Raw genomic sequence first — 14479 nt, forward strand, 5'->3', positions numbered from 1 at the left:
GAGATGTTAACTAATAAAGCTCTGACAGTTAGGGCATGGAGCTGTCAGCACATTTTTTCCCCGAGCTGTTTGCTATATAATGCATAGATATGACTTGTGGGTTTCATGCAATGGCTATCGGGGGACTAGAGAAAGTTTCTGCTTTAGATCCTCCAGGAATCCCGGTATAATTACATACAAAACCAGTCTGGAAGTTAATATCATAAACACTTGTTTATAAATACAGAAAAATCAGACACATCATGAGTTTCTTGTGAAGACAAAAGGAAAACCAACCATGATTAAAAAGTTTTAAGTTTTAATATTCAATGAATAATAAATAATTATTTATATATTGTACTTGTTATTTAATCAACTAAAAACCAAAAATAAATAAATACAAAATATTCATATTTAAATTAGATTTAAGGTAGGGATAGACATTAGCATTTATGTGATATCCACAGATTTACATACGTTTTGAGCCAGTTGTTTTAGGAGTTAAGCCTAGATTTCAACACATGGAGTGACGTTTGCGTGACACAGGTGAAGAGAGCTGTAAAAGTAGTCTGGTTTTAAAAGTAGGTCACGACCTGCTTTACCACTTTACTTCCATTTCTAAATGTTTCCAATTGTTCAGTATTATCTCACCATCATTTACGGTGGTGGTAATATTGGTCTGAGTGCTGATAAGGACACTGCAAACTGAAGAAGTTCTGTGCTACTGCTTCCTGTTATGCCTGAGCTACTGGCAGTACTATAATATTTATATTTATAGACGATACATTCTACATATTTTTTACATTTCTACCACTTATACTAAAAAAATTAAAGCATACTATGAAAGGCTTCAGAATATAGTTAAAGTTAAATCAAGAAAAGAAGCCTGATCCAATCCTTCAGGGACATTCATCTTTTTTCAAAGAAAATAATCCGTTGAAAAACAATCTTATTTTTCTATTATTGTGTGATAAAACTGTTTTGGCTGAGGCAGGAAAAATTCTGTTCACTTTCTGCTTGTGATTTTTAATACATGCTTGATCATCCGGACGATATGTAATTTATTCCTTTTTATCCAACACCTTGTTATTACTTTGTGGATACAGATGTACAACTGATGATTCTAACAAAGCATGCTGGTGGTATTCTTTTATTGTATGTTTTCTGCTATAGATGGTGTAGCGTGTAGAAAATGCCTGCATTCCTGGGACTTAACATCCATAAGACAGATGTTTAGGGTGCTGGTAAGTGTGCTACACCCATCAATCACATCAAAGGGCCAATAGTACGGTGTGTGTGAGGCTTAGAGCTCTCGGCCCCTCCTAATGGCCGTCAATATCTCTACCATCACTCAAACTGTCTTTCACAGCAAGTCAGATTCCTGCCAGTGCCTCCTGAACCCTCCTAACAGATGGAGCTCTAACTCTATAGCCATCAGTAAAAACTATTTCAAATATCTTCACTCTTATAGTATTAGTGCTAGTCGCAGTCGTGAGCTTTATTAGTCATTCAAGAGTCAGAGGGAGTCGTTATGCATGGACACGTCTCTCAGCAAGTGGGTGTTAAAAGCCCCAGCGACTAAAGACCCATGACCATACTTGCGTGTGTGTGTGTGTGTGTGTGTGTGTGTGTGTGTGTACTGTATATATATATATATATATATATATATATATATATATATATAAAGCAGTATAGTAATGTGACTCCAGCAAACACTAAAATAAAAAATATAATAAATGATATAAAATTAAATTAAATTAAATTAAATTAAATAAAAACTTCAGATTCACCTGATCACTAAAAACAACTAAATGTATATATACATAAAATAAAAATAATAAAAAGCACTAAAACTAAATTTTCTTTTTTTTTAAATTTAATTTGATAATCAAAATGATATAAAAAAATAAAAATAAAACACTAAACCTGGGATCCTGACCTTTATCTATGTGATGGTCTACACTTTTTTACGTGCATCAGAGCACATTCATCTCTTCGATCTCTTTTTTCACATTCTGCTGAATCTGATAGCTGACCTAAATCTAAAAAGCATTTTATGTGGGCTTTCCACATGCAGCTAGATAACCCTTTACTGTTAATCAAAGATTGATGACCATTAAATACTGCCCTTCGTTTGGAAGCAACCCAAAAGCATCTAAACGATTGCATGACATAATTCCCCAACAGAGTTGAGGCGGAAAGACTGCGGCAAGCCGTTTCTATGGCTGTGAGTCCCAACACTGCAGTCAGTCTGTGCTCTGCCTGACAAGAGCTCTTGTCGATGAGATGAAATGCACTCTGCTTTAGACAGCAAACTTCAAATACCCATTACTGAGATTAAATCTCGGAACATTTCCCTCAAAACCATGCATGCAAAATCTATCAGCAGCACTTTGCAATTGGATCAGCATTTTGACTATTAGCAGGAGCTCTTGATTCACTGGTATTGGGAATTTATTCATGCAGTGCTGACGCTGTTACAAAAGAAACCTGAGGGTCATTTGGGGTTTTACTCTGCCGTAACTAAAGCCTGCCCCGTACAAACACTGACTGGTGGGTGATCTCATTGCAGGCGGCTCAATGAAATGGCTCATTCTAGGGCCAAAGAGCGCAATGTCACCCAGGCAGCGGCATCTCAATCATTCCTGTGATCCAAACAATCCCTCACAACTACAAGATATTTTGAGTAAATTCCACTCCACGCACATTTAAGTCCTAGACAACGGGCTGTGACCCTGGAGGACGGGCTGACCCATAATTAATAGGGCCGACATGGGTCATGTCAATCAAATTGGCAGCTCACTAGCACAATGCTAACCTCTTGAAAAATCTATGATTCATGTTTCTCTGTGTGAGGAAACATTAATTAGAGATATGTATGTTTGCATCCATAAGAATGTTACCTCCCCTTCTGCAAAATAAGTGCTTTTACTTTTTATGGAGACTGAATTAAAGGTGCTTTAGGACATCTGGGAAAATGCTAACTTTAGCCTGATAGTACTAAAGGCGTACGTCTCCGTCGCCGCCCAAAACCAGGCCTCCTGAAAGCATGAAAGCTCACAGACAACGTTACTGCAATACATCATATGTCATTCACCGGTGAGAAAACTTCATAGTACAGTTAGTAACACTACAATACCAAACGTAAACAAATTATTAAAAACAGAATTAGATGCAGCAAGTTTTCGGTTTGTTTAGCTAGCAAAACATGTGCTTAATTCTCGCTCTGTCTGCACAGCATACGTGAACGCGCTGAATGCTTCTTATGTCAGCGTGAACAGCCTGTGCAGTGGTATGCAAACACACATTGAGATGACAGGAAACACATGCTATAGGACCGTTCGGACCGGACGATGCGATTGAGCGAACATTCTATGGTCCTACACCTTCCACAGATGACATATATTTATAAAAATACATTTAGACCGTTTAACAGAATGATTTCTAGCATAAGACTTAACCAGCATAAGAAAAAAAAATTCTGCACAGAATCACCTACTCTTTTCTTTACTCTTTTCTCTTTTCACCTAAAGTTCCTTTGAGGTATCTTTATTTTTATTTAATTTACAGAGGAAATTTGCATTGGATCAGGGTACAGTACGTTTACACGACAATGATGTACTTAAAAATGGAAAGGTTGTTCCTTCGTGTTTTTTCCATATAGACGTCTATGTTGGCAAAACGATCCCTGTTCACACAGAGTTGTGTTGGCAATGTTAGAATTTGGTGTATGTACAAAATGTGTCTCTGCTGGTCGTTGTAGTGGTTCAGTAAATCTACACTTTGCTGGATAAGTGTTAATAAACTCAGTATCTTAAGCAGCACAAACACAGTCCTGTAATCCACCATTGTTGTTTTGGCTGTCAATTATTCGAGCATGCCTTTAGACCGTCACCGTTTCCACGAATTCGCGTTTACACAGAGACTTTAATGGAGCTCTAGGGCTTGACATTAACACCCACTAACCCACCAAATGCGGGTCAGTGAATTTCTGCAGTGGCATGTAACCCAGTCACTCCTACTAGCCACTTTGATTGGTTGAATTTTATATATAATATATACATTTTTCAATTGAAGACTTTTAAAAAGAAAAATATAAATTTTTCGACACATATTGATACTGAAACGCTTCCAATAATCATTTTCCTCAGAATAGATAGGCTACCCGTTGCTAGCTGCGCTTTCTCGCTGTCTCATCTCTCTGACAGCTAGTCGACACACAAACCCGCCTCTCATCACTCACTTGTTTCATTGGCTCCGAATGAATATTGTTGGTTTTCCAGGGCTTGAATTTCAGTGTGGGATTGACCGTATTGTGCATAATTTCACTAATTTCCGCATATTTTGTGCTCACACCCAAAGTGTTCGACATGAAGCCACCTCTCAGTACTAAATTGAGTTAATTTTCACTGCTTATTGCGCCTAAACAGTCAAATACACACAAAACACAGTCAGTTATGTTTGTGAACGTGAACGTAAACAATTGAGAAAGAAAACGCATGTGTATAAAGGAACAGTATAATGGATCCATGCATCAGGTCTTAAAGTGACAGCTTCAAAAGTTTACATTTTCAGGCCCTAAAAATGCTGTAGTTGTGTAAATGATTGGCCAAAACATATAAAAAGTTTAAAGTTTTTAGTTGAAGACGGTGTTGTGTAAACAGTCCCTTAGAAGGCAATTTACAGATCCAACACACCACCTCTTTAACAAGCCACTTAAAGGAAACACTTTTTATGAGCATATTATTGTTCAGGTGTGAGGAAGCAAAATACTAAATGAAGGGGTTTTTATGAAAGGAAGTACCGTAGTACATGTTCTAGTTTCACTTTTGAGGTGTGACTGAGTTTGTAATTCAATAGTGATTGCACCACCCAGCTCAGGTTATGCAGGTCAGAGCTGATGGGACAGAAGATGAAAATGAAATAATGCGTTACCGGCATACAAATCTGGTGTTTCTTTTGTGCCAATTGACAACTCAACCTGATTCACATGGCTGATCATTTTTGTTTAAGATCCATAGGAGCTGATCCAACACTTCAGATTGCCAGGAAGCCGACATAAACCTTGATGTGTGTTGAGATTGTACTGAGGACCAGTCGTAGCCTGTTGTTATCACTCTCATTTCTAGGTTAATCTAAAAATCAGACAAATTTGGATCATTTTCAGAAAATATAGAGCTTTTCGTTGCTTCGATCCCAAAATTAAGCTGGGTACAGTACAACCTATCCTTTTCAGCAGAACATGCAACATCAAAAGGGAAATTAAAATCTTAGCAGAATGTTTTTCAACAGACATGAGAGACATTTTCAGCTGCCAGACATATAAGTACGTATGCTTTGATCTCACTCATATTACAGTCCTGATAGCAGGATAAAGGCCCATCTCTCTACAGCTCTTTGAAGCAGCACTGAGCTCTTAGTAGTGGATGATGCAGAAAATGTTCAAAAACACACAGAAAAAAAGGCCTTTCAGACTTTAGGAATTTGGAAAACACCAACAACCAACAGTTTGATTATTTAGAAAATAAGGCTACAATAAGGCTAGAAGACCTACACCTAAATGGATGAACAGGAATGAGACCTACAAATTTGCTAACCTAAATAAGAGTTGTCATGGTCTAAAAAAAAAACTGTATGTTGATATATAAATATACATAAATTGTATAAAGTGATCAAATGTATAATAAAACAATGCATAGTTTTCACTGTGTAAATTAAATATACATTTATTCTTATTAAGTGTTTCCCTTTCTTGTTGTTTGAGTAACAAAATAAATTTGGATGCTATCACTTTAAGACTGATCCAATATACGTGTGTGTTTTCTTTCTCAACTGTTTACGTTCACTTAAAGGCATAAATGACTGTTTACTTGCAAAGACATGGTCACTTTCACAAATAAGTATGTGTGTATAACCGTTCAAGCCCAATTAGTCAGCAATAAACACTCAGTTCAGTTTTTAAGTGCTTTATGAGTAGTGGCTTCATGTGTGCGCATCTCTCAGACAGCACTGAGGAACAATCTCTGACAGCTCGCGCATATAGCGAAATGAGTTATTTTGCTGCTTACTGCCCTTCAATGGTTTAAAATCTTGTTTTAAAACTGCAATACTTAAACAACGCATGCAAACGATAAGCTTTCGTGACTGCGTAGCACAGCAACGTCATGTGAGCCACATAAGACGATAGTCTTAAATCTCTACCAACTGACAATTTCTACTGGTTAATCGTGTCTACCAGTATATCGCCCACCCCTAGTCTGAATATATATATATATATATATATAATAAAAAACCTATTCAAATAAACTTATAATTAAAGCTTAATCACAGCAAACTTCCACAGATATTTAAAAGAAAATATTTAAATTATTAAATGATAATTGATATATTAAATTAATCTAAAGGTGGAGTCACATTAGTGAAATTATAAGGATGCAATAAACAATATAATATAAACATGCAAAACCATGCCTGTTCATGCAGTATCCAATATGATTGTACCTATTGTAAGAGCGGCAGAGGCCAAAATGCTGTCATTGCTGCAACAGAACGAATTAAGCTGTTCGTCGACATATAAAGCACAAGTACAGGACCTCGGCCTCTATAAACATGCCACATCTTTGATCCACTTTAATAAATCATTCAAACAGCAAGCATATCCTACCTCTCTCTCTACCTCTCTTGCTTCTTTCTATACAAGCACAAGTTAGGGATGCCTGGACTGCAGTGCACTTTTCATGCAAGAAGCTTTCAGGCTGCTGTTGGTTTAAAGCACATTGTTCCAGTTGGCTTCCCTTCACATACTGTACAGTTACACACACACACACACGTGCGCGCGCACGCTCAAGCTTCTGCATAGGTAGAAAAATGGTGAATGGCTGCCTCAAACAATGTGACAATTGGGCATTGCTGGACTCTTTTGTGGCCATATGGGTTTTAAAAAGCACAACTTTTTCCTCTATGTCTCAACTTGGGGGCCTCAGCTAACTTCCAAGAGGGCCACAGAATGGCTTATTAATTTAAGTGATTACATTCATAAATGATTATTAATATATGAAAATTGTCAGTCACATTAGTGAAAATTAGTGAAAACCTTTAGCAAAATTTTGCAAGCAAAAAAAATCCATCAAACTGAAGTCACTTTCAAACGAAATGGCTTTCTGTTGGTCGACGTGGCAAATCCGTGTGCCCAACTTGAACCTGATGTCAAAATTTGGTTGGGGAAATCTTACAACCTTGACTTCGCTCACAGACAAATTTGCTGAAGAATGGTAAATGAAATTGCACCTTGAATAACAAATATTGTATATTCAAATATTATGCTGGACAACAAGAGTAAAAAGGTTACAATGTACAATATCTCTGAAATCAATGTATTTGCTGTGTTATCTAATTGAATGTAAACTTTAGCATGCAGGTGTCCTCACTTGCACTGACTAAGCAAATATTAAACGCTACAGTTTGGGTCATCTCTTTACTCCCTCTCACAGTCACATGATCAGCATACATACTAGCAAGCAGTGGCTTTAAATCATTACATATCTCCAAAATAAACCAGTCAGCTTAGATCAGGTATCAGAGGGGGAAAAAACAAAAGTAGCGTAGCATAATAAACGGCTTGCTGAAGGGGAGCAGAACAGTTGTGGTGTGAATCTCTGCATGGTCAGAGTAAGGTATGAGAAGTCATTAATGGAGTAAAGGCCACAATCTGGAATGCTCTGAGAAGATATCAGATCACAGGCCGTCTGTGTATGTGTCAGTGTCCTCAGTGGGGTTACGACTAGGCTAAAGTCCATTAATCAACTGGACTAACTAACGAATGCCATTTTAACTACACATGAAAACTAATACACATGATTGCACACACATACCACATTCTCATTGGTGTAAGAGTCACGGACACGCTTTCAATGCTTCACGCTTCAAAAAGGTCTGTTTAAAATAGACCTGCATAATACATGAAACACAGACACGCAAGAGGAACAGGTGTGAGACAGAAGGTGTCAAAGTGTGTGTGTGTGACGGCAGCAGCAGCGGACTAAGAAAACAGACATTCTTGCCCCGTTCAAATGTCCCTGTGAACAACCATTAAAACTCCAAAAGTTTGAGTACTTAAAAAGTGAATATTGTGTTATAGCAAAAAGCTCCCTCTGCTGACAAGATTTCTTTCTGTTTCTTTCCAGCTCGCTCTCTCTTATCAGGGTCAGAAGCCACTGAAAGACAAGCAGGCAAATGCTAACTTCTGGTCGGTTTCCAGCTCCAGAGCAAGTTCCCACGTAAAAGCCCCTGGGAGGGAGAGAGAGTATGACCGGGAAAACCAGAGGGAAGGCTTGTGACGTCCCTTAAAGACGCATGTTTAAAGACTTCCCAGCAGTGAGTAAAAACACAGTGGCAGATCTCCCCCCAGGCCTCAAGTAGTGCTTGCTTTACAAGACTCAAACACATGAACCCTATCAGAGCTTCTGACGTTCGTTCCCACTATCTGTCACCCACACATCATGCATTTATTAGTTATTTCAGTGGGTTACGCATGTTATCTCTGCTGAAGAAAAATATTAAACCCGTCTAAACTGGTTTTAGATGGTCTTTTAGTTGGTAATTTGCCTAATTTAGCTGGATGGTCAACTGGACTCCTAGCCTGATCTGCTGAAAAATGTTCTCAAAACCCCTAATTCCTCAAAAGACAGTCTGGGAGGCCACCTAAGACCAAAGCAGCTAAGGCTGGTTTAAGATGGGGTTTTTTCTGCAGGGATAGCACAATCATGGTCTCTTAACTGGTTTAAGATGGTCACCCAGACTTGCCAAGCGGCAACCAGTTGAAAAGTGCACAAAACCCCTCTAAAACCAGCTTGGGAGACCATATAAGATCAGCAAAACCAAAAAGATGCCAAAAATATGTTTTTGGCAGCTCTAAATGCTTAAACCCCCCCCCCCCCCCCCCCCCATCCAGTTAACCAGGCTAAGCTGGTTTGCAGGTTTAAGATGGCCAAACTGGTGTTTAGCTAAACTGGTCCAGCTAAAGAGTGCCCAAACGCCTCTAAAACTAGCCAAAAGACCATCACAGAAAGGAAATGGTCATCCCTGCTGAAAAAAACTGCTTCACACAACAGTTAACAAGTTTAAGCTGGTCTTAATTGGTTAAAGCTGGAGCTAGTTTACCTGGGTAGCCAACTGGTATGACCAGTGGAAAAGAAATCAAAACACTCTAAAACCAGCCAACAGGCGAGCCGACCAAGCTGAGAGACCAGCTAAGACAGGAAAACCAGCTTAAGATGATTTTTTTCTTCAGTGGGGGACGGCACACTCATCCAACTGTCCCTGCTGAATAAAATAAAAATAATAAACCAGCCGTAGGTGATGTTCTGGTCTTTAGATGGTTTCATTTGGGTGGTCAGCTAGTTTTCCCAGCCTGATTCGTTGCCCAAAACCTCTTTAAAACCAGCCAATAGATGAGTCTGAACAGGCTGGGAGACTTCAGCTATTTTTTTTTCAGCCGGTATGGCACAATCATACAGCATCATTCCAAGTACAATTTCTCAGTTTTAATGAAACGAAACATCACTCATTACAGAAACTCACAGTACACAAGATGTTAATTTTGGGCGGAGATTGTTGGGAAGTGTCACACAGACTTATAACTGTCAGACATTGTTTTTGTGTGCTTCTGTGTCTGTCCCTCAAGAGTGTGTCGCAATTCTCAATGGGAGCTCCTGCCAGAAGAATCTAGAAGCAAATAAGAGTAGTGCTTATTTACATTCCTTGATTCTACTACCAGAGCCGATAACTGACCCAGTTCTTTAATCCATCAGAGTTAAAAATCTCTTGCACTCACACATACACATGCAGAGGCAGGTATATACTGTAGTAGCCAGCCAAGCAGGAGGAATCAAAGCTAAATCTGGAAAAATAGCCTTGGGATCTGATGACTGGGATGAGAAACAGGTGGTGCGTAGAGGCTAGAGAATGGGGAGCTTTATATCCTGTAAAGATACTATGAAGAGATACAGCCTGCCTTGACATAATATGTAACAGGCTAATGCTACAAAGTAAGTAGGTTCTTTTTTCTGTGCATCATCTTATTCTTTTTTGCTCCAAGCTGGTCTTAGCCTGACCAGACTAGGAGATAAAGTAAGACCAGCAAACCAGCTTAAAATGGTTAAAGCAGTTATTTAAATGTCTGTTATGTTACAGAAGGGCCAGTTAACGTGTCCAAATAGCCATTCAAATGCACTCCCTGACTTATAAACTTTGTCTAAGACTTATATCCAATCCCTGACTTTGTCTGTTGTCTAGTAGTTTATGGTGTTGTATTGTGTGTGACAGAAGCTGCAGTCAAGCTGTGCACTATTGATATAACAGGCACCGGTTTTTACCAACTAGCCAAACACGTTCTGACAGCCTCACACAGGCCGACCATTGTCAAGGCTCCTGTAGCCAGAATGCTATTGCCAGCTACTGTCTTTATGGATCAGAGCAAAAAAAAAACACAGGGGAAAGGCTAACAGTGCAGTCAGCCCTCTCCCTGATGCTCTTCTTTCATCTCATCATCTCCACCTCTACTGTCAGGCTCCAAACTTTCCAAAAACTTTTCAAAAATTACCATTCCCTCCAAGTCTTCATAGAGAAGTAGGTCTAGAATGTAAAGGCATGAACTTTCAGCTCTTTGAAGATGGTTAAAATTGCTGCGTTTGTTACCGTTCCCTTCAATTCTCAGACTGGAGTGGTTATCTTCCACGTGCAGCTGTCCAACAAGCTGCTGGCTAAAAAGAAAAGAAATATCTCATTGGACATGTGTGTAATGTGCAGATTTGCGCTGATTGCACATGCTCACATGAATACAAGTATGGTCATCCATGACGACCTACAGTAACTACCAATGATGCTGGGGTCTTTATATTAAAGCGCAAACCAAAACTGTTCGAAACCTCTATGACCTTCCTCCTGCTGTGGAACACAAAAGAAGTTATTTTGAGGAATGTTTTAACAGTTTTTTCCATACAATGAAAGTCAATGGGGTCCAAAATAACAAGGTTGGACCACATTGACATTTCCAATAGAATTATTTATTTTTTAAACACTGAGACACTTTTTCTTGTGTTCTACAGGATAAAGAAAGTCATACAGCCTAGGAATGACATTAGGGTGAATAATGAAAATGTTTTGAACTACCCTTGAGAAAAAGAAGTGCTATTAATTGTATTGAATGAGCACTTGCAGTGTATATCACATCTTAAAAGTATGTTTTAAACAAAACTGTACTTAAAGATAATATAATATTAATGAAATAAAAGGCCATTTAATTGTAATTAAAGATAGACACTTTCATGTTTCTTAACACATTTTTAAAAAGCTTTATAATTTGTGAAAATGTAAGATTAAAAGTTTTAAATCATTACGGTTTAATAATCTTTGGTCACGCTTTATAAAAGTACACTTATTTTGATGTGTTGAGTCCAGAAAGCACTCCAAAGTTCAGCATTTAATATATATTTAAACTATAATATATTTTCATTTAATTACAATTTTAAAGTAGATTATTTCCGTAATAAGTAAAGGCATGCTAACGTTTTTTTTTTTCACAAGGGTATTTTCACAAGGGAAAATTAATATTCCACCCTAAATACTTTTTTTACTGAGAAAACCAACCCGCATGTCAAAAAAGACCATATTTCGTTGAAATGGTTTCATATTTACTTCTGTGGGAGGCTTTGGGTGGTAATACACTGATAGTCACTAATCTACAGTATAATTGACTAAATAGGCTAGAAGTTTGCATTTCCTGACAAACACCTGCAGTGTTCACTCCCCTACATGCCCTTGACCAAATCACAGATCTCTAAGATGCCAAAACCACATGAGCTTTTAATGGAGAACCTCACACTTCTCACTTTCCAATTTTTCCCTTCACTTGCAAAGCCCCGTTCTGAGTTCATGGAATGTTCCTCCACGCCGACACCAACGCCTGCCACATATACGCTCCCGTCCGCTGGCAGAGAGTGTGTGCAAAGATACAATCTCCACAGATCAAGAGACAGAGCTTTAAGGTTCTCCAAGTCAAACTCCCAAAGAGCCCGTACGTACCAGCCAACCCAAACTGAAACACACCCTGCAAAACTGATCGCTCGAAACAAAACCCAAACAAACTGAGGCACGCATGCAAACAGAAGCAGACTGAGCTCGCTGTCCTGTGATCCGCTACAACCGGCTATCACCTTGCAGATAAGGTCTTACAGAAGAGGGATTGTCTTGTGTCAGCACACACCCTCCCCCTCGATCCCTCCCGTCCCGTCCCAGCAGCCCCTTGCAATAACAAACCCCCGTGCAGCAAAGCCACTCGCCTGGAGCGTCTAACAGGAGAGCAGTGCTATAAAACCCTTTCATTTGCTCACTAACCAAACACTTCCCGCAGACACGAATCAATCATTAACAGCAACCGGTTAAAGGCACTGAAGCAAGTAGTGCTGACTACTTACTCTCTTTCAGACACAGTTTTCCAGCACGTTCCTCACAAGAAAAAAAAGAAATCCCAATGGAAATCAGAGTCCTTAAGTATTGTCAATAGATCCAGCTTTGAGACTGGCAGTATCAGCTGTTTATAGGTCTGGATGTGGGATTGGTAGGACAGCCCTCACACTCCCGCTCTGTCTGAGACTGAGTGTGTATCTGACACGCTGGTGTAGTAAAGCCTCCCTCTGGCTTAATCACTGCTCCTCCCCTCACGCTCACATAGTACGAGAAGCAGAGAGAGAGAGAGAGAGAGAGAGAGAGAGAGACAGAGGGGCGGTAGACAGCACTGCCCTCGATAATCATTACAAAGACTAAAGGGAAACCACAAGAATACTTGCTAACCTTAAGCCCTGTTTACACCTGGTATTATCGTTTTGTCGATTGGATCACAATTGGACGACACTAAATACAGGTGTAAACGGGGTCTAAAACGTTTTGAGCTTGTCCACGTTCGACCACTTCCAGAGGTAATTGAAATTGCTTTCGTATAGTGTAAACACTCATGGGGTTGAATGCCTTTGAACAGCCACAAAATACGCCTACAGTACTCTCCGTCTACTGACCTGATGCGTAAACATTATGGGAAGCGCACTAGCCAGACTAAAGCTGCTGATCTCAGTGTGTTTTTCCAACATCTTCGGGCACGTTCATATGTAAATTGCATGTGCTTATTTTGTCCATTAGATCGAAAGATCTGAAAAAAAAAACCATACATTTACCCGGCCATAGACCCTCATCTCATAGAAATCAGGACAGAAGTGGATGAAAGTGGACAAAAAAGACGGAGTAAAACACCAGGTGTAAACGTGTGTGTGTCTCCCTCGTCTACTTGTGATCAGATCGACCAAAATGCATCTTAAAACCAGGTGTTAACAGAGTCATAGTTTCAGTACTGGTGGTTTACTTAAATTACACTACTTAAAGGACAACTCCGGCGCAAAATGAACCTTTGGTCTAATTACACATTGGTACATAGTCAACCGTTAACAATGCTTAAATGATTAAGACAGCAGAACTGGTTGAAAGCATTCATCACACTATAAAAAGTGATCAGGTGACTTACTTTAAAAAAAGTGAGGAAACTGTTGCCTTAAAATTATTGAGTAAATAAACTTCATTTGTAATGGAAAAAATGATGTTATGTGAACTTGACAATTCCACATAACACATTTTTTTTATTATGCATGAAGTTTATTTTATTACTAATTTTAAGGCAATGGGTTTCCTCACTTTTTTTAAGTTATTGATCACTTTTTACAGTGCATGAATGGAAGAAAAAAAACAGCTAGCAGGGAGTGTTATAATATTAAAAGCATTTTCAAACTGGAACTAAAAGCTGAATATTGTTCACGCCGTTTAGAGGCAGAGCAAGAGTTTTGTTTATGATACGAAAGACTTACAAACAACAAAATAATTAAATATTTGATGTTGGTGGGGCTAAATGTAAAGTTTAAAAACTTTGGAAAACAATAATTGACCGTCCACTACCCTAAATATTGGAATGGGGGATATTTATGAATAAATGAAATTATAAATAATTATTAATTTAATTTTATTAAGAATTAATAAATAATTAATTGAAAAATTATAGGAAAATAAATAAATAAATCTTTATTTTCTTTATATTATTATTATTATTATTATTATGACAGGCAAACTAAATGTAAAATTTTAAAAAATATAAATTTTGAACGACCACTAACCTAAAAAATGTAATTAAATATTTCAATATGTTTTATTCCCCTCGATGTCGATGATTAAATTATCTAAATTATTATTATTATAATTATTATAATAAACTATTATTATAAATAATTTAAAATGTAATTAAAAGTAAATAATGTAAATTATAGTAAATAATCATTATATGACATTTAATATATTATTATTAATTATAATAATTTAATAAAACTTTTTTCTTTATCATGGCTATGTAAGGTGAATTACCACTGTGAACGAAATTGCTAAATAAATAAACTTGCCTTGCTTGTGT

General features: G+C 38.0%; 1 protein-coding gene across 1 annotated transcript in view; it reads right to left on the reverse strand.

Annotated features, from left to right (window-relative positions):
- sema4ba (sema domain, immunoglobulin domain (Ig), transmembrane domain (TM) and short cytoplasmic domain, (semaphorin) 4Ba) overlaps positions 1-12652 on the reverse strand; it is a 64254-nt gene extending 51602 nt beyond the window's left edge. The window contains exon 1 of the mRNA XM_077194417.1: positions 12453-12652. The gene's annotated coding sequence lies outside the window, so the exon portion shown is untranslated. The remainder of the gene's footprint in view (positions 1-12452) is intronic.
- Between the last annotated feature and the right edge of the window lie 1827 nt (positions 12653-14479).

The sequence above is a fragment of the Siphateles boraxobius genome, unplaced genomic scaffold, assembly GCF_051911475.1.
Source record: "Siphateles boraxobius isolate OS27281-9 unplaced genomic scaffold, OSU_SipBor_1 32, whole genome shotgun sequence".
NCBI classification, from domain to species: domain Eukaryota; kingdom Metazoa; phylum Chordata; class Actinopteri; order Cypriniformes; family Leuciscidae; genus Siphateles; species Siphateles boraxobius.